This window comes from Onychomys torridus, chromosome 15 (genome assembly GCF_903995425.1).
Source record: "Onychomys torridus chromosome 15, mOncTor1.1, whole genome shotgun sequence".
Taxonomy (NCBI): domain Eukaryota; kingdom Metazoa; phylum Chordata; class Mammalia; order Rodentia; family Cricetidae; genus Onychomys; species Onychomys torridus.
The window spans coordinates 13,694,446-13,716,102 of record NC_050457.1 but is presented as its reverse complement, the minus strand read 5'-3'; the positions used below and the strand labels follow the sequence as shown (position 1 = coordinate 13,716,102).

Genomic DNA, 21,657 nt, shown 5'->3' with positions numbered 1-21,657 from the left:
AAGTGTTGGATTAGGAACTGAAGCACAAAGAAAGCTCTGTGTTGCTAACCGAAAATACAAAATGGTTGTTAGGATCCTGGCCACTGCACTCAAGAGAAGAGGGGCTCTGGAAATCGCAGCTCCTTCTCCGAAGCTAGAACAGCTGGGTTTGACAGCTTCCCTTTTCAAATCTAAAGACTGGAAAATGTTCATATTGGATCTTGCTTGTCCTAAACATTTGTTCCCCTGGGTTCTTTTTTGGCTTAGTGCAGTATGAGTTTTAAGAAGAAAAAGAAACCCTGTCATTTCAGGGAACAATGTTTAACATACACGAGCTGTGTATTTATCACTGTGGATACCAGACAGTGAGATGACCATACGCAGAACGATGTCAGTAGGCAGGGTGATGAAATGCATCGGGACTGCTCCATTCATAATTTTAGTTCTTTTGTAATTATTGAAGTGCTTTATGAACTAATTTTGTGATTGGTGTGTTAATCTTTTGCCATGCTTCTACCACTTTCATTTTAGACTTTTAGTAGAAACTTACTCATTTTTACTCTATACCAGTTTATTGCTACAACGTAGTAAAGCTGTGAAATCTGCAGTGATGTTCTGCAATGCTGTCTGCATAGCTCTTAGGTAGTGCTGAAATGCTTAGTGACCTGTCTTGGTCACTAAAGAGCCTGAAGCATCTTTTTCTTCTGTAATCTTTGCACATATGTAGCATCTGGACACCTATTTGTAACTTTTGAGCCTAGTGGTTCCCAACTGTGGATCTCAACCCCCTTGGCAGGGGTCACCTAAGATCATTGGAAAACACAGATATTTATATTAAGATTTTTAACAATAGCCAAGTTATAGTTATGAAGTATCAACAAAAATAATTCATAATTGGAGGACACTACAACATGTGGAGCTGTATTTAAAGGGTCATAGCATTAGGAAGGTTGAGAACCAGTGTTCTAACCCATTTGTTTTTGTGTAACACAAGTAATTATTTCTCTGTGTAGTGAATTATTTTATATTTACTATAAGATTTGATTAAAACTTGATGCCACCAAAATTTATACAAAATAAGTTGAACTTGACTCTCATCATGGAAGTTTAGTCCAACAGCTAATTTTAAATTAGGTTATATTCATTTTTCATAATCAATTTCACGAAGATTCTTTCATTCAAGTACATCACATATTTTGACATATTCATGTTTATTCCCTATTTCCTGCTCTTCTCCCTCTCTACTTCTCTTTCCCTTTCCCAGAGAGTCTCTTTTCTTTTCGTGCAAAATTGTACATATTTATCAAAATCTAGGATCCATATATAAGAGGAAAGATGAGATCTTTCTGAACCTGTCTTAGTTCATATAAGATGGAGGTCGTCAGTTGCATCTATGTTCTGCAAAGAGTATAATTCCATTCTTCTTTAAGGCTGAGTTAAGTTCCATTGTATATCTACGCCACATTTTCCTAATTCATTCACCTGCTGGTGGCCATTTAGTATGGTTGTACATCTTCACAACTGCGGAATAGTGCTGGAATAGGCATAGATGCACAAATATTTCTATGATACACTCCTTTGGTTATTCTTAAAGGTATAATTGGGTCATATATCAATTCTATTTCAGCTTTTAGAAAAACCTCTGCATTGATTTCTGAGGTGGCTAGATTAATTTATATTGACATTAGCCTTGGGTAAAGGTTACCTGTATCCTAGCAATGCCACCAGCATTTGTTATTTTTTTTAAAATGATGGCCATTCTTAAATACAAACTAGCATTGACTTGTATGCTCCTGATGCCTGTATATGCTTATTGGCCATTTTCATTTTATCCTTTGAAGAAACACCTATCTTTTGTGTCCATTTTCTAAAGGTGAGAAATCTAGGCAGAGCAAAGGTGATCATTTATGTATTTATTTGTTTATTTATTTGCAATGGATCTCCTACAGTGAAAATCAGAGTACCAGCTTGAAGAGAATCTTTTTCTGTCTCATCAGTCAGCTCCCAAATAATGACACAGAGATTTATTTGTTATGAAATCTCAGCCAGAGCTCAGGCTTGCTTTGTAACTAGCTCTTATAACTTAAATTAATCCATTCCTATCAATCTACATTCTGCTTCATGCCACCATCTTTCTTCCTCTGTGTCTGTTCTTCCTTTCTCTGTCTGGAAATCCCACCTATACCTCCTGCCTAGCTATTGGTTATTCAGGTTTTTATTACACACACAGTATACAACTATCCCATAATTCCAGCAAGGCTGGATTGAGCTTCACAGATTCTTATGGTGGGCATCAGTCTTGTCATTTTTTTGCTTACTGTTAGCTCAGGGCAGCTCTCAGGTTCGAGACATTATCATCTGGGCATCCTTTGTCATCAAGGCCAGCCACAGAAATATTTGCTCAATTCTTATTTCTCCTTTCTTTGAAGGCCCACTTTATTTGATCTGTCTCAATTGCCATATCTTCCTTTCTATAGTCAGTATTGCTCTAATGTTGCCTAGTTATGGGAGTAAATGTCCCATCAAATTAATAAACTCTTAAATACAAATAAATGGAGAAAATATATAGAGCATGCATATCAGAGAGTCGGAATCCAGAGAGCCATCATAGAATTATTTCCATCACCTAGGTAATAGGAGTTAGTAGGTATGTATTTCTGTACTTTTCTTTTGCCATCTTCAAATTTATCTGTATCTTTTACAGCTCTAAGAGAGAGAGAGAGAGAGAGAGAGAGAGAGAGAGAGAGAGAGAGAGAGAGAGAGAGTTGGGAGGAGGGGGAACGAATCTTATTCTGTTTTATCTTTAAAGCCTCTGGCCCTTCCTACCCCTCCTGAATTTGTTGTAGGTACATATGCCCCCCTCACACTCAGCTTTTTCTTGGGTCTTTAGTTTTCAATCTCCCGCTGCTCCTCCCCTCAATAGCTTAGTGTCTGCTCTTCAGTTTTGTTTTTTGTTTTTGTTTTTCCATGCAGGTGAGTCTGATTGTACTTTGAGATTGCTCAGATTTAAATACACAGTTGTTTTCCTTTTTGATAATACTTTTCCTGTTTCCAGTGGATCCTATCTCACCTGTCGTCACCAGAGGGCATGCATAAAATACAAAAATAATCATGTGTATCTCCAATTTGAAATCATTGGAAAATCCTTTTTGTTTTTAAGAAAGGAGCCAATATGGCTTTTAGACATGTTATTTGTCATCTTTATGTGTAGAAGACAATTAAACAAGTTCTTAAATTAGAAGCGTATACTGAAAATCATCTAGATTTTCAGAGTTTTGAAAAACTAGGCAGTTGTGTATACAGCACCACAGCTCTGCATGTTAGCACTTCCCACCACTACTTTATGGCTACCTCTGTGGATTGGGAATGTTCTCTCTCTGGTTTGCCCTTCCATCGACTTTACTCATTCAGGTTATTGACCTGGCTCACAGGTATTTGACATTATAATCACTGGCTCAGTGCCATTCACTCTTTCAAATCTTGTTGCTTTGTTCTATTTCAGTGGCCTCATGCCAGATCATGATTCCTGTAATGACAAAGTATGCTTTCTTAATTCCTCACTTCTGGGCTGCTTGCACAATTCTTAATATATACACCAGAAACGAAATGAGAATGGTTTGAATATTCCTAATTGTACTTTTGCATTGACATACATTAGTTTATGTACTGTGGGCCTCAGATATATACAAGTTTTTCCTTCACAGGTTCAACTAATTGCAGATTGAGTATATCTTTTAAAAGTTACATCTTTTCAGAATACATGTGGATATATTTTATTTATAATTGTTCCATAAATATTTAGCACTGCATACAATACAATAAGACTTTCATTATATTAAGTACTATTAGTAATTGAAAGATAGTTTGAGGTATATAGGAAGATATACCTGTATTAGGATACAGATTCTACACCATTTGACCCAAGGAACTGAGCATCTATCTGTTGGCATCTTACATGAGGTGCTGGACCAGTCTCTGGTTGATAATAAGAGTCTGTTGTGATATTTCAAAAGCCAACAATGGACCGAGTGTTTATTAACTCTATAACTTTTTTTAAAAATTTGGAAACAAAATATTATTTCCTGCTGAAAATGCTGTAGCAAAGTCACATTTGAGTTGCAAAGGATCATCTTCAGAAGTGCTAAGATGAATGGTGGTGACAACTCTTTATGTTATAGTTATGCTTTAATGGAATGGTAGGAATTGTGACTTTCTTACAGTGTTACACATTTTTTTCTGCTTGGGTATGCTGAGATAAAATAAAACTTGCAATAGTGGTAGATTCTCTGTCAAATACCAACAGGCATTTTATTTGTTTTTGTGTATTAATCAATAGATATTCATTTCTTTTCTGAATGGACCTTTCTCACAATTGCTAGTCACTAAAAAGCATTCTAAACTAATTTTTTAAATTATTTGAGAATGATGGATTTGGCTATTGGTGAATTAAATATACGTGATTAATAGAATTTCTCCTTTAGTCTTTATTCTTATGGTTTAATTATCATGAAATGTAAATGCAATTATTAAACTACAATTCTATAAGAAAACTACATTGCACTTGTTTACTTACATTTTCCTAATAGTGTTTGAGCATGTCATTTTCTCTGTAGACCTTAGTTTTGTTTTTTTGGAAATGCCATGTTGAATTGTTAATAGTGTATATTTTTTAGCTGGTATCTAAGGAAAACAGTTTTTGAATGAAAGTAGAGTAGCTAGTAATGTTAAAAAGTGTCATGGACTGCTTCAGCCATGAGAAGAAGAGGGTGTTTAGTCCGGGGCTGGGGTTGCCCTGGCAACTCACTAATGAAAGACAGTGGACAAGCTTGCGTCACCACTTCTCCTTCGTGCCGAATCATGAGCCGGTTCACTTGGAATCGTGTTTTTCTGAGGCATAGCCTAGGATTGGGTGTTCTTACTGGTCCTCTGTCAGTGGTGCTCAGTGCTGCGACACAGGTGTCCACAAGACCAAGGTTTCTGCTTTTCATCCACAAGTCACCTGCTTTGATGCTCTCTATTGTTAGATGTTGTTAAAGCGTCCGTGCGTTTTGTTATAAGGAATGTGCAATCAACATTCATGAAAAACAAATGACAAATTTGCATAGAACTTGTTTCACTTTCTCCTGTTGGAAATGACCAGTGAGTGATGTCATATATATTGGTATATATCTATAAACTCTTTAAGGCTGAAGTACAGTCTTGATATGGGAATCTGACTATTGCCTGTATCTTGAAACCTATTTTTTCTTTATTAAGAAATTTTTTATTCATTTTACATACCAGCCACACATCCCCTTCACTTCCCGTGCTTCCCGCTCATCCCCAGCTTCCCCCCCCCATCCCCTCCTCTGAAAATGCAAGGCCTCCCATGGGAATCAGCAAATCCTGATACATTCATTTGGGGCTGTGCCATACCCACAAAAAATGTGTGTATCTCTTTTGAGATTAGTTTCCTTGTTAAGAATAGTTGATACTGCATCATTTAGCACTCCTTTATATCATATAATTCTCATAAAATGTTACTTCTTCATACATCATTTTGCATGTTGGATGTTACTACATAGGAGTAGGGGCATCGTTTTTAGTATTTGCTTTTGAGGTAGCTAGTGCAGGGGTTTAATCTCAAAATATTTGTCTTTTTTAAATTAATTAGATACTTTTGAGGTAGGGTCTCATGTAGCTAACACAGGCGTCAAACGAGCTGTGGTGCCTACATTGCCTTTTACTGTCTTCCTCCGGTCTCCTCCAAGTGTTGGGACATAGGAGTGATGACTGTACTTGGACAAGTCTTCTCCGAGAGTGTAGTGTCCTTTGATCTATTTTGTTTATAGAGTTACAAGGATATCTGCAGAATGACCTTGAAAGATGAAAGTGTGTCAGGAATATCTACAGGTGGGATTATGTTATTTAAGGGAAGTTAGCGTCAGAAAGGAATATAGGCTCTTTGGGCCCAGTCATGCCTGCCTTACGGCTTCCATTAGAAAATATATGATGAACTAGAATATAAGGTCTTTCTAGAGGAAGATGAAAACCTAATCTCGTAGGAATTGCCTTATGTTTTCTGAAGTCTTCGTAATTCCAAGTGATGCTGAAATAGCAATACCACTTACTAATTTATAGAATCGCTTTGAAAGAGTTGTATCTAGTCACTTCAGAGACAGTCAGCCATCACTGCCCTCAGTCCTTTTTATGATTTCCTTCAGTTTATACTTATGATTCCTTCAGCTTATGATCCAGTTATCAGTACCAGGGTGTCCAGTTTAAATTTCAAAGCATGAACTTGTAAAAATCTGCCTTGATTTTGTAGATGTTTAAAATGAGTCAACAATGTAAGCTGTGTTTTGTTTTTTTTTTCTAAATCAGGACATACATGTGAAAGGCATACCATGTACTATGAATGCTTTTGTTCATTTATGACCCAGTATTAATTTATATCTTCATTATAATATTATCAGTGCTCACATTCGTGGTTGTTTGAATTCCTATATTAGAGGATGAACTTTTCCTCCTGACTGTATTACACATGGGACTCTGTTACAAAAACATATCTAGTAGTAACTCTAAACCTTTGACCCTACCTTTGAGTGATTCCAAACAGTAAAACTTACCAGACATTATGCTGTATCTAACATTGTTTGTTTTCCTGTTAATCTGACCTTCCCTATAAACATGAGTAGTCTTATTATAATTGTGTTTGCAGATGCCATCCTCCCTTTATGCCTTCCTTCAGTTAAGTTTTGGAATCATCTCTAGCCACTCCTTGAATGAATTCTGATCACTACTTTGCCAAAATACAATGGCTGCTATACTATTTGAACAATTTTTTGGCAATGGGTGAGTGTTCTCATTTGACATTGATTGCTTCATAAAAACACAGTCCACAGAAGTAGAATGATAGTATGCCAAAACAGTTGATTTCTTTTGGATGTCACTGTAACTGAGTTTCTGGTTTTAATAATTGCTAACGGTGAGAAGCTGTTCTATGTAAAATGACTTATTTACATAGTTACCACACAACACTTGGTATTTCATACAGTAGGGACATTATTTCATTGCAAACACTGATTTTAGTGTTGCAATATTTTAATATTTTCTCTGGCTACATTTATACTTGAGCTTTTGAAATTTGAAAAATTCAGGATAGCTGTATAATAGTCATGGTTTGTAATAGTTTTCTGAAATGAATTTACTAGTATTGTGGGCCATGAAAAATATTGCTACTCTCTATCCACTTCTATGAAGCAGATATTCTGTCTGAGTCATCCTTCTATACTATTGGTGGCCATGTTCATGTATACAGAAAGAATTAAAGAAAGTGTGTATAATTAAATTTCAAGTTTCCATGGTGGATTCTATGGAAACTTACCGTCTACATGTGTTCTCTGTACTGCTTTAGTGTTAGAATGAGAACTCCAAAATGGAATTAATTACTGTAACCTCTGGCAGATATCTCTCTGTACAGACACCTCTCCATGAGTATTCCATGAATAGTGATATTAGTATGAACCTTTTGTAGATTTCTTTTTCCTATTTCTTTCCTCATTCTCCTTAGATTCATACTTACTGAAACTGAAATGATAGATTTTGCTCTCCTTCCATAATAAAAATATTTTAAAGGTATATATATATATATATACACATACATATATACATGTATGTTTTATAAATGAAATATTAATGAATTTCACAAATACATAAATATTGCTAACTAATGGTATCACCATAGCTCCTTGTTAGTTGATTAGTCTTAATTATGGTCTGTGTTAATCATTTTAAATGTCTGACCATGACTAAGTATAATTCATTCACCTTTTACTCAACCAATAAATGCATTCTGGTATTAAAGGTATGGTACATTGATATAGAACTTAGACATCTTTCATGGGGCTGTCTAGTTGTAAAACAAAAGAAAAGGGAAAAACAAAAGAGAAAAATCAACAAACAAACCAAAGAAGACTTTGCTGTGGTGGGGTCTGGGACCTGGCCAGGGAAAGCAAAGAAGGAAGAAGTCATCAGCCTTTGAGCTCAGGCAGCTGACAGAAGGAACGTACTCGATTTCTACCACATCTTGGCATCCTTCAGTGATGCCTTTGTCCGTGTCACCGATCTTTCTGGAGTAACTGGTGGAGTGACGGTAAAGGCTGGCCAAGATGAGTCCTCCCCGTACACAGCCGTGCTGGCTACTCAGGATGTGGCCTGTATGTATAAGCTACTAGGTGGTCACTACTCTCCTGTCAAACTCTGGTACACAGGAGCAGACAGAACCAAAGCAATCAGACCTCTTGCTAGATCAGGAATGAAGATTGGGTGACTGAGCATGCTATCCCCATCTTTTCTGACAGTAAATACAAGAGGGATTCTCCTGGTTGCTGTCTGTGAACAGGACTATTATTATAATCTTAGATTATTTTCCCATAATAAATTACTTCTTGTAAGAAAAGGAAAAAGAAAGCAAGATGATTGATATAGTGCAGCATGGGGCCTATAGAAGGTTTCTCTGAAGTTTCCCAAGACAGAAGGCCAAGTTATGTGGAACCCACTGTTAATAGATGTATTAGTTTTATGTGGTGCCTTCTTTACGTGGTCTAATTTGTAAAGATGCATATCTTTATAAGTGGTTTTTCAGGAGACAGTTGGCACCTAAAGTATTCCAAAGTGTTCCGTGGTATCAAGATTAACACAATGGTAATGTAACCTAGTTGTAAGCAACTCTCATTCAGACTGATTTGTTTAGTATTATTCATTTCAGTGTGGTATAGTAGATATGATAAGATATATAAGAACTGTTTTACTCCAGCAAACTACTAGAGCCTTGTTTCTAATGCTGTTTCAAACAAAACAAAACAAAACACCGGGTTGGGATTATATGCTAAATCTGCTAGTATTTCTGCTTTAATGTGAGTTGATTATTGTCCTCTTACTGTAAAGAGTGATTGAGGAAGGCTTTAGTGAATGTGCAGAGATCATGGACAAACTCAGTGATGAACAAAAGCCAAAAGCTGTGCCTGCAGAAGAAGTGGGGCACAGAAATAAAGAAGAGAAGCAGTTCTGCCTCTTCAGAAATGCTTTGTTTAACAAAGTGTGAACCTTTATTTTTATATATTTGCTACTCTGTGGAAGGATAATTTATTACATTGCTCTCAAGACCATTAAATAGTAAAGCAGCAAGTTATCAGTATTTTTGTTACAATCCTTTATCTATTGATTTTTTTGGTTCATAGAATTTATTGATCATGTCTCACTGTATGAAGGGCACTGGACAATATAATGAACATTTTGTACCACATTAGTGGTGCGGTCCCTACAGATAGCTTTCCTTTATATTGAGACTCATCAAAATCTAAAAATAAAAATAATTGCAGAGGGGTCAGAGAACTGTCATTAAGTGTTCACTAGGCAAATCTTTCCTATACAGAGGAGTGAGAAATTCTGAGTACATGGTGGTATGCAGATGAGAACTGCAGATATTTTAGAAAAGTAGTTATTATAAGAGATCAAGCATGAGAGAGAGATAAGCAGCAGCCATGAAAGCTCCACCATTTAGGCACAAAAGGAGCATTAGACTCTCAAGCTAGGATTAACCATCAGATTAGAAGTTTTAGAGACCACACAGTAAAAATGGAGGTGCATATTTGTGAAATTATTAAGGCCACTCCACGTAGTTAAAAGGGAGGTTTATTTTGTGGGGTAACTTACAAATGAAGGGATAGGTTGTAGGGTCTGGCAAAGGTATGACACAGTCCAGCTGAGAATTCTACTCGGTCTACCTCCAATGTCCAGGGTCCCAGAACCAAGAGAGACCTCTCCTCCTGATCCTGGGTCTTCAGCTTCCTCCCTCAGCCCCGCCTTGTGGGCGTGACCATTATCAAAGCCTTAATGGGGGTTGGAACTTCCAGGCCAAGGCCGGGATGGCTATCCACTACATCTCTCCCTTTTGTCTAAATAAGAAGGTTCTAACCTAATACAAGACTATATACAAAGAAATGGTTATCAAATATTGTCCAGGAGTAATGAGGGATAATAACCTAGGTAAGTTGGAATTACAATAAATGCAAACAATATCAAGCAAAAAAACATATACTAAAATCCAGGGAAGTCTAGAGCGTGGGTATGTGACATGTTACAAAGATCATTCCAAAAGGTGTCCTATCCTAAAGAACTCTGAGTCTAATACTTAATATATTTTATCTAAGATATTATATATGTATATATACTAAGTTGTAACTATAACTGCTAGTCTTCAACCTCATCAAAGACCTGAGAAGGAATATAATAATACCTGAGAAATGGGAGAAGGATGTAAGCAACTTTCAGGAGTCTTGCAAGAGTAGACAGAGACAGCTGGCGGCCTGGACAGTCACCTAATGTTTCTCAGCATCGTTGGTGCATTCAAATTGGCTACAGGCCTAGAGTATCTGACAGACCATTTTCAGAAGCAGGAATTCTGAAAGACCATCTTACCCTGTCTTGGCAAAGTACAGTGGTTGCTTTCCTTGTGTCCTGCTTGTCCAGGAAGGACAGCATTTGTACTGTCAGCAGTTGAGGCAAGGACAGTTCTTTTCCCAGTAGGCCATTTTGTGCCAAGAAGACAAACTTCCAAATGGAAATGTCTTAGAAGCCCAACATTCTCTCGGGATCAAATTGGTGCTGCCAGGAGCAATTGTGTCTCACGTCAACAGAATTCTAAGTTATTTAAGTGCCATATTCTCTAGGTCCATGAAGTGTTTGAAGATTACCTGTCCATCTGACCTATGTATTTATAAATCTGGATAAACTAACTAACATAATTATAGAGATGACAAGCATAGGTGATAATAAATCTATAAGTCTTATCTGTCTAAACAACCTAAGGACTAAGGCTTCATATAAATAAGGCAAACGGCCTGTAAGCAAATGTGCAGTTAAAGGACAATGACTTTAAATAGTGACAATACACAAAATATCTTTAACAGAGGTAGGAATGTATAGTGCAATATGCAATATGATAATAATCCTAAATATATATCAGTATACAGAATATCTTAAACAGAAGTAGAACATACATACAGTATGACAGACATAAATTCACATTTGTATCAATATAAGAATATTTCAAATAAGAGTAAAAATATGTGTATATTATAACAAACATAGTTCTATATTTGTAACAATATACAAATTATCTTAAATAGGAATATAAAAAGTTTATATTTGTATCAACATATAAGAATTCATAACAGTGCAAATTATCGCCAAAGCTGGGATGGCTACCCACTACAGATGGACACACAGGGCGGGCAGGGGCATTAGGTGTAGTTGGAAGGCTGTCACACTCATCCAAATGGCATGCAATAGAACTAGCCCTGAGAGAAGCCACTGGGAGAGAGGGAAACAGACAGACTGGACATAGTTAGGATGTAGAATTGACAACAATTTGAAATTGAAAGATGAGGTAAAAGAGAGCAGAAGCAGGGTTTGGACAATAGAATAATTTGCATTCCTACTTGGGAAGAGAATTTGGTTAATAGAGGTGAAGCAGATTTGTCAGGTAATGGGCAGTTTAGTGTCAGATATCAATTTGTCTGTGTCGTGGGTCATAAATGAAGACATTCAATAGAAAACTCAGGATTGGAACCTCATGAAACAGACTTGGCAAATAGCAGCATCCTGCCAGTAGGACAAACCTCAAGAGTGCTTAGATCACACAGAGGGAGAAGAGGAAAAGTAAGAGGAGTTGAGAACAAGAATATAAGCAGCCAGGAAAGAACTGTTCCAAAACTAGGAGTCTGCCAAGGGCACTGATGAGAAGCAATGCAGGATAAAAGCAGGCCAGTCAGGTGTCCCTGAAACAAAGACCGTGCACAGAAAATCAAAATTGTGGCACGTCCTCTGCCTTTAAACTTTAAAGGTTCCTGACGTGCTTTCCTGAGAATATTTCAATGGACAATGTAGAGGGTGGGAAAGGAATGGAGTGGTAGTAGAGTTGAAGGTTTCTTTTTTAATGCAAACATTTACACAAATGTAAAACAAAACAAAAATGAAGTTTGCCAATGCTGGAGAAAGAATGGTTGGCTGCCGAGCTTTGGATGGGCTTTTCTATCCTGGTCTCTGATTGCTTCCTGAGGTGTATCACATTCTTCTTCCTTTGTCAGTCTTTATTTCACATCCACCTTGTAAGGAGAGGTTCCAATGTGCCTTGGCTTGGTCACCCTGGGTCTTTGTATCTGCCCTTTCTGCTTAGTGTATTCCCGTGCTCTTTATGGCCTTCCATAACTAGCTATTCCATAGTCTGCAGTGTCTGCTTGATGCCCATTTCTTCCAAAAGGGTAAACCCCCCTCTGAGCACTATGTGGTATTTATCCAGTCTTTCCCTCTCATGGCAATCATAATGCTTCCATGTAACTGCTGATTTAATTATCCACCTTTCCTTCTACATGATATGTTATGACCATAGAAAACATATTTACCTGTTTCAAAATGCCCCAAATTCCTGTTTTAAAATGTCTAGCACACACCATCTCCTCAGAGTGTATATTGAGTGAGTATGTGAGATATGTGCTGTGGAGTTACTGAGTCCTTGAGGAAATGGAACTCAGTTGGAAGGGTTATTCTTACAATTCAGTAAGCACCCTTCTTTCCCTGAAATATGCAGCAAGGACATGAAGATAAGTAGAAACCTTAATTTATCTTGAAAATATTAGGAGTAGGGTATGCTAGGACAGAATATTTTAGAGGCACAGGTTAGCAGAGAATCCTGTGGGGTTAAGGATGGAATTTACATTGGTTACATGTTTACTATATTTCTTTTTTAAGCATAAATTTATGTTATTGCTTCTGTTTATACCCAGACGTTGTCTGTTTCGTGTTCCTATGTTAAAAGAAAAAATGAGTAAGGGAAAAAAGCCTTCTGTCAATCCAACTCTATAGGAACTCACCAGATCCCTGGATTGACTCTCTTCTAGTTAACATTATTCATAGAGAACATGAGAAACTCAAACCATCATTAATTGGCCCTGTAAGAATCAGACTGGTCTTACACTATACACTGAGTTCTGGTAAGGGGATTTATGAGATGTAAGTAGAGAGCTTAGACTGGTGATGGATTATCTAAGAAAAGAAGTTGGAAAGGGACAGCATAATGACAGTCTTCAATGAATAGAATGCAGATAGGAGTCGGTGTATCCGAAATTTGAGGGGATTATTGTATGCTCTGGAAAGTAGAAGGCAAGGTCTTCTTGCTAATGCTAAAAGGGATGGGGAGGGTGGAGAAGGCTTGGGATTTCTGAAGCAAACTGAGGCTTATCAGCACCACAAGATTTGTCCCAGAGAAGCTGATGATAGAGATGACACATTTTTACCATTTCCCCAGAAGCCCATTCACTCATTTAGAGAACTCTAAAGTCTGCCATGTAGATTGATTAAGAATGGAAAGAGTTGTTGACATCATTGTGAAGAGTGTGGTTGGAGTTTGCCCGGTTGCCAGACTGAAGACAGGTGACACTGGCGTCAGGGAAATCGATGGTGCTAGCCAGTTCCACACTAGTGGAGTCAATGCGGAGGGTTGATACGGAACTAAGCAAGAACCTGCACAGTCCACAGTGACTGAACACAGTGTCCTCCTGTGCACACCGGAACCCATGGGAAATGGCACATGCAACTTCATTCTCCTAACAGCAAACAAGAGCCAACTGTTTTATCCTCAGTGAAAATGATCTCATGTTCACTTCCATAAGAAACAGCACAGTATTCAACTCTTCATTCATTTTTCTTTTATGTTTTTCAAAGGAACATGCAAAAACAATCAGTCTGACACCCAGTTATCATATAATCCTGGTTCTAAATTATAAAACTGCTACTAACAGTTATTTTCATAGCAGTCCAAGGAACTGAAAGTGGTTGTTAAAAGAAGTCAGTTGATGCATACAAACTGACCGTCATTTGGAAAATTCATTATTTTTTCTTTTATACTGAATTTCATGTTGTTTTGACTTTGTATTTCTGTGATGTAAATGCAATTCTTTTGTCTTATTTTACATGTTAATTTTTTATCACTAATATGGTAAACCAGGCCTAAATTATTATGTCTTCATGAATGGGATTAATACCTTTAACAAAGGAGCATGAGGGGATCTAAGTAGTTAACTGCCTTGCCACCATTTGAGGATGCAACTCAAAGGTATCATCTGTGAGGAAAAGCCCTTTACTAGACACTGAATGTCGTGTTCTTAGAATTATGAGCAGTACATTTCTGTTGCTTATAAATTATCTAGTGTGAAGCATCTTGTTACCATAGCCTAAATAAACCAAGACACGTGTCTTGCATTGTCACAATTAAAAATATTCGCAAATAGCTTCTTGTCAGAATATGTCTTATTCAATCAGGAAACATTATTTCACTACTTTCTAGTATCCATCCTTGCAACAGAAATCAAGTGTCATTATAATCCCAATCTTTCATGTGTAACCTGTTTCATTTGTTTGGGAGTTCTTAGAGTCCTCCTTTTATTCCAACTGTTCTGAAATTTAGTGATTATATTTATATGAATACCCTTCTAATACCATCACTTTGGCTTTGCAGTTCTCTTTTAAAACTAAAATTTGAAATAATCAGCCCCTATTCATATTTTTATAACTACTTTTAAAATTCCATGTCTTCTGGGTTTTTTCTTTTTTTATATATTTGTGTTTTAATTTTACACATCAGCCATGGGTTCCCCTGTCCTCCCCCTTCTGGCCTCTGCCCCCACTTTCCCCCCATCACCATCTCCTCCAGGGCCAAGACTCCCCTGGGGATTCATTTAAACCTGATGGATTCAGTACAGGCAGGTCCAGTCCCCTCCTTCCAGGCTGAGCAAAGTGTCCCTGTGTAAGCTCCAGGTTCCAAGCAGCTAGCTCATGCACTAAGGACAGGTCCAGGTCCCACTGCCTGGGTGCCTCCCAAACAGTTCAAGCTATTCCGTTGTCTCACTTATCCAGAGGGCCTGCTCCAGCTGGGGGCTCCACAGCCTTTGGTACATAATTATTATTATTATTATTATTATTATTATTATTATTTTTTTTATTTTTTGCTTTGGCTGACTGCATCAAGTGAATTTAAAACCCTCTGTAGGAACTCTCAATTTGTATTGAGGTCCCTCAAGTTTTCTTTATGATGATCCATGAAGACATAGTGATTTAAGCCTTACCACCTCCTCACAGCCCTGCCTCTCAATAGAATCATCCCTCATTTGCATTTCTCACTATTATTTGTGTATTTGTGTGTCTCTCTCTGTTTCTGTGGCAATGAGTGTTGCTGTGTGTCTATACACTCCATTATCTGGCTCTTGCAGCCAGGAAGTAATATTTCAACTTGAGATTTAGTATTCTTTTTGTGAACTGTACTGGGCCCTGTGGGGGACAAGCTGCGTAAATATGGATGTCACCCTGTTTAAATGACGTTCAGTTTCTATTTTTATTCCTTTACCTAGCACTGCAAACAGGCATTTGGCCCCTCGTTGGCTTTGTTTTGCTTTTCCTTGGGCCCAGTGTTTCTAATTACAGCAGAAGAGCTAGTTAAGTTCAGGTTAGCATCGCCTGCACTGGGGTACCTAAGTGCCAACCGTTAACAAGATATTTTTGGCAGAAAATTCAGTTAAATAATGCTCACTTTTTGTTATTCTCCCCATTTTTCCTCAGCCTCGTCAAAAGGAAGGTGTTTGTTGAAATGTCTGTGTCTTGCAGGCTGCTCATTTGTTTCATTTGTCACTGGGTAAAGTAGGACGTCAGAGTAAACAGTTCTAGTCTTTAGACTGCCCTGAGAATCTGTTCTAATCAGTGGTGAATGACTTTTCATGTTTATAATATAGTGGCATCATTGGTCAGTGATGCCTGGATAATTCCAAAGTGGCAGGAAGTCAGAGAACTTTGTTTCCTAGAGATCTCAGATCAAATTGTAGTGAACGAAGTCCTTTCTTAGCATGGTATAAGTATTTTAATGCAAAATATTGCTAGCTCTTATAATCAGTAGTTTGAAAATGGTTAATCTTTGTTCTTTCTTAGCAATAAATTCAAAAATTAAGCACACAAGTAGCTTTTAGAATCAATTATATATTTTACTATTTTGTTTAGAGACTTAGGGATACTTTCCATTTTTATGATTTTTAAGGATCTCAGTTTTGAGTTTAGTAGTTTCTGATAACTTATAATGGAGTTGTCTGTAATGATACTGTAAATATTTTGTTTCTAAAATGTTTGCAATATCTGTGCAATGGCTTCTAATAGTTATGTGCTTTCATCAAGTAAAAGTAGTTCAAGCCTCTTTGGAGGGTGGAAGCGTTGATGGAAGTGCGCTGTAATTTCCAATAGGGAGGAGCCAAATTTTTAGAGTGTGTGTGTGTGTGTGTGTATGTGTGTGTGTGTGTATGTGTGTGTGTGTGTATGTGTGTGTGTGAGTGTGTGTGTATGTGTGTGTGTGTGCGTGTGTGTGTGTGTGTGTGTGTGTGTGTGTGTGTGTGTGTATTTTACTATTAAAATCTTTCTAGAGAATGATATCAATAGCCTGATAAGCTGTTCTTTAACAAAGTAAACTAATTTCAGAGAAAAATGGTCATTGGCATTGTATACTCTGAACTGTCAAGTTAGTCTTGAAGTATCTCCTAGTTTGGTGTTTAAACCATTATGTAACTTTAATGTCCCACCATTTCTGTGAGCAACGCATGCTACACACCAGAAGTCTTGATTTCGTCCCCTTCCATTCCTAGGAGATTTTTCTCTGGCATTGTCACTTGGAATGCTTCTGTGGAAAGTAATCAACCATGTTCAAAAGGTGTATCAAATTTTGACTAAGGAGAGTGAGTACAGGTGGTGTGTGTGTGTGTGTGTGTGTGTGTGTGTGTGTGTGTGTGTGTTGTTAGGTTCTTGTTCCTTTGTAGCCTATTTACAAAATAATGAGCTATCGTTTGAAAGTGTTTATGAATCTCCAGTGTCATACACCCGTTCCTTGTTTAGAGCACAGCGAACCCTACCACAAATAGTTGTCAACATTGACTTTCTAAAGTAACAAATTTTACATTTGAGTTGAGCTAATGCTCTGTCCATGCTCCGCACCATGATGAGCTCTTTCACCATAGACCAAGAAGCAGTGTAGTGGAATGACCATAGGCTCAAACCTCTGATACTCTGAGCCAAAGTAAATTGTTGCTCCTTTACAATGTTTGTCATGGGAACTTGTGACTTTCATAAGAAAATGACTAACATAAAAAACAATGGTTCAGAATTGAGGAAATCAATTTTATAGCCCTCTGTATCCACGAAGAAAAATAAAGCCTTCCTAAATGAGGTGGCTGATTTTCAGATATTTGGTCACTGTGGCAAGAAAAGTAACTATTATACCTGTGGGTGTGCTTTCTTTGCTGTCTTTTTAATATCTCATTTTGTTTACTCCTTGAAACTCATGGGAGACTGCTTATTGTTGCCATCCGGCCACACATCTGACTGGCTCAGGTGCCAAAGTAGCTGACTGCTGTCTCTCACTTCTCTCTCTCCATTCTCCTCCAGCCCAGTGTGGGCCACCTCCTTCAGGGTGATTCCTTTTTCCTCAGCTCGTCATCTCTGGGAGCATCTTCATATATGTGCCCATACATGTGCCTCACTAACGACCAGACATTCTTTTAATCCTTTCAAAATAATACTGGACTTTAACCATCACAGTGGTTGGTGAAGATGGGTTTCTGCTTGTATGGATTCCAGCAACTAAGAACTAAAAATATTGGGGAAAAAATTCCATCTTAACTGAAACTTCACCTACTTTATCTTCTCTACATAATATACTATACTATCTCCTTCCATTCCTTTTATATTTTATATTTTGTTAAGTACTATATCAATTGCAATTTTAAGTATGCAGAAGGATATATGCATATACAAACACACCCTTCATATAAGTCATGTGATCATATGCCGCTTGGCATCTCAAAGTAGTGCTGGAACCGTGGATACTGAGGAGGTGACTTTAGTTTGTAATTCATGTTGCAAATTACTCTTCATTATAGGATGATTTCAAAATTAATGAATCTCAAAGTAAACCATATTCTTAGCACTTTAAACTACTCACTTTATTAACCATGACGACATAAAAAAGCAGTACATAGTCCAGGCATAGAACCTAGTGGGTAGGTAGATGAGCATCTTCATGTGGAGCCAACATGGTATATTTTATTCTGTTTTTTTTTTTTTTTTGGTAGTTACTGTAGTTAATTTTTATTTTGTATTTTTCTGACAAGTAAAAAATGTCTTGGTGACATGCTTATCAAAACTCAATAGTAAAACAACAACAACACAAATTTGTTTTCTTTTTAAAATTTTATTATTTGAATTTTTTCATATAATATATTTTGATCTTGTTTTTTCTCTTACACTTACTTTCCCCAGATTTCCCCATCTTCCTGCCCACCCTACTTCATGTTATTTCTCTGTCTAAATAAAAACATCAAAGCAAAAAGCACACAGAAACATGGGATCCATTCTGGTTGGCCAGCTACTCCTGGGCATGGGTTTTGCTTCAGCATGTGGTAGATATGTCCAGTTTCACTCCATTGGAGAAAACTGATTTTCCTTTTCTTAGCTGGCATCAGTTGTAAATGAATTCTTCATAAGGGATATGTGTTGTCATTACAGGTTTGTGCTTTAGTGCCTAGTGGATGTTTTCTATTTTTTTCCTTTGGCATTTCATACTTGCAAGCAGTGTAATTTGTTGTTGCTATGTTTTGTTTAGTTTCTCTGAGGCAAGGACTCAGTAGGTAGACCAAACTATCTTGGAGCTCACTATGTATATTAGGCCTACCTTGAACTTACAGAGATCCTTCTGCCCCTGCTTCCTAGGATGCCTGGCCCTAAACAATGTGATTTGACCTTATCCATATCCTCATTCCCCATTCCATCTTCTCTCATGTCATCCTGACAACTTCATGTCTTTTAGTGAGTCTGGAAGTTAGTACCACCCTGTGGTAGCACGTTCCTGTATGATGTGATGAAGAGGTGGCAACAGGAAGGTCACAGTTTGAGGCCAGTTTGGGCTATACCAGCTAAAGAATTTTAAATTGGTGCAACAATATAGTATAGCTTTTGTGTGGACTTCCTCTTTTTAAATGGTATGTAGTCCCCAGTTTTCCTGTGCTCAGGGGGCAATGTGAGCTTCAAGTAAAGCTAGACTGTGGGAATGTTTTCCTCTCAGGCTCCAGAGGAAGAGACTCTTATGAAATCTCATCCTTTGCAACTCTAGCTGGAGAAGAGCTCTTCTTGCCCTGGCTCTGAGCACTGTGTACAGGGAGACCAAACCTTCCCATTGAGAAGTCAAACAGTGATAAAATGGATACTCCAAGAAATCTGATCTATGGGTTTCAGGCCCAGACACTTGTCTTTTATTACATTTTATTCCTGGGGATAACTGATATCTTCCAAAGCACCAGAAACTAGTGAAGGCAATCCATAGCCAGAAATTGCTTACTCTGAAGAAGAAGTGATACTTTCAGTTTATTTTCAACATTATAATTTATTAAAGAATAAGTTAAGATTTTTTTTTATTTGAAAAAGAGAACATGAAGTTGAGGCGGGCTTTATGGGTTTATCTGGGAGAAATTAGGAACAAGGGATGAATTTAAAAAACACTGTATTCATATATGATAACATTTTAAAATGTTTCTTAATATTTGAGTAATATTTTGACAATCATTGATTTAGAATTATTTTTTCTTCCTAAGACATAATGTATCAGGATGGACTTGGTTTTGTTTCTCCATTAGTATTTTATAGATTGCTTTATTCACATCAAAGTGTGGGCACATTCACTGTACACTTGACATTCTGAAAGTCTCACATGATGAAAACCTTTCTTCTCTAAAGATGTACACATTTCTCAACACACTGACAACTGTAGTATGAAGAAGATGCCAGGCACGTTTATGTTGACATTGTCGTGTTTTGTTGACAATGAAAGTCAACTTAGTTTTCCTCTTGCCTTATATAATCTCACAGGCTGGTATTGCAGAGATGACCTTTAACTTTCAGTGTGTTTAACCTCAGAGAAGCTTCAAAAGGAATATGTTCAAATTTACTTCCAATTTATATGTTCTTCATGTCTTTAAAATTGTCTTTTTAAAACTTTTACCCTTGTTATATAGACTCATCTTTCATTGCATGAAAAAAATTTCAAATGCTTTTGACCATTTGATTAAAAGTTTAAAATAATTAGATCAGATACAGCAGTCTCAAAAAAATTAGACCTGAATTTCTACTCTTTCCAAATGTGTTTTTGTTTAATTTAATCCAAGCAAATGAGTTCCTTTCAAATGGGCACACTCATTGAAATAAAGGAAATTATTTTGTTTATCTGATACCATTTTAACTTTTTAAGCAGCCAGTAAAAGATGAGATAAAACAGAGGATTAAGTGAATAATATGAGCAGGTCAGGCTTAAAAATAGTAATATAGATATAGATGTAGATTTATTCATATTTTATGCTTAGTAATATAATACTTAATCCTCTAACATGTGTTTACAATCTCCAAGTCTGTAAACATTTCTTCTAGTTTCAGTTTTGTTGCTGTGACAACATGACAACATGCCCCCACAAAGGAACTTATAGGAGAAAGAGTTTCTTTCAGTTCACAATTCCGGGTGACAGTCTGTTGTAATGGAAAACCACCAGAGTGCCAGTCACTTGAGAGAGCTGGCTGACTGTCCACACTCATTGGGAGGGAGAACAGTGCACACATGCTGTGCTGTGCTCTCTTTATCTGTTCTCCTACTCCCTAGAATCCCCGCTGCTCAGGCACCACTACAGTGCGCGACCCCATAGACATGTCTTCCGGCCAGCCTGGTCTAGCCAGCCATGGAGACACTCTTCCCAAGTGCTTCTAGACTGTGTCATCACATTGACAGTCAAAAGCAACCACCACAAGAGTGATGTTTCTTTCTTTATTAAATGAGTATAAGTGTTTCTCAACATCTAAGATTCATATTTTAAACTTTTTGTCATAGTTTTCATGATGTTAAACTGTCTTCTAACCATATGTTCTATCTGAACACTTAAATTAGAAAACATTTATCTAGAAAAGTTCACCTTTTGGAGTTATAGATCCAAATGATAGTACATTAAAGGAAGTTACTGAAGTTATTGGTTGATATAGTCTATAGGCTTTGGATTTCTGTATTAATGACCTCTACCTGAGTTGTTTTTGTTTTATAAATTGTGTGATCTGCTTTTGTCTCAAAATTCTCAACTTGAAATATGATATATTTTGAAATATTTTTATTAAATACATAAAATACTAGAAAGTAGTGATCTAGGAGCAAAAAAGATTAAACAAGTCACTTTTTGATGGAGATGATAGAAATTTATGTTGATATAAATATATTGATAACCAGCCTGTGCGTTCATTTGAGTTTTATAACTAACACTTGCATTGTAACACTTTATTCTGAAGTTCCCACCTAATGTTATTTTAAGATTCTCACCATTTACAAAAGTATTCAAGTTGTCATTTGAAGTGTGAATATAATTAGTCTTATCAATAAAAACTAGAGAGTCAGATATTGGGGTAATAACCTGAACAATCAGAGAATCAGAGGAGCAGTCACCAGTGACTACTTACCTCTCCAGATCCTCCAACCAAAAGGGACCAAGATTCTGTCTTTGCCCCTGAGTGCTGGGATTAAAGGCC

At 37.1% G+C, this 21,657-nt stretch overlaps 1 protein-coding gene across 4 annotated transcripts in view; it reads left to right on the top strand.

Moving 5' to 3' along the window:
* The window catches only part of Xrcc4 (X-ray repair cross complementing 4), a 258,828-nt gene that overhangs the window by 98,745 nt on the left and 138,426 nt on the right, over nucleotides 1–21,657 (top strand). The gene's annotated exons all lie outside the window — the stretch shown is intronic.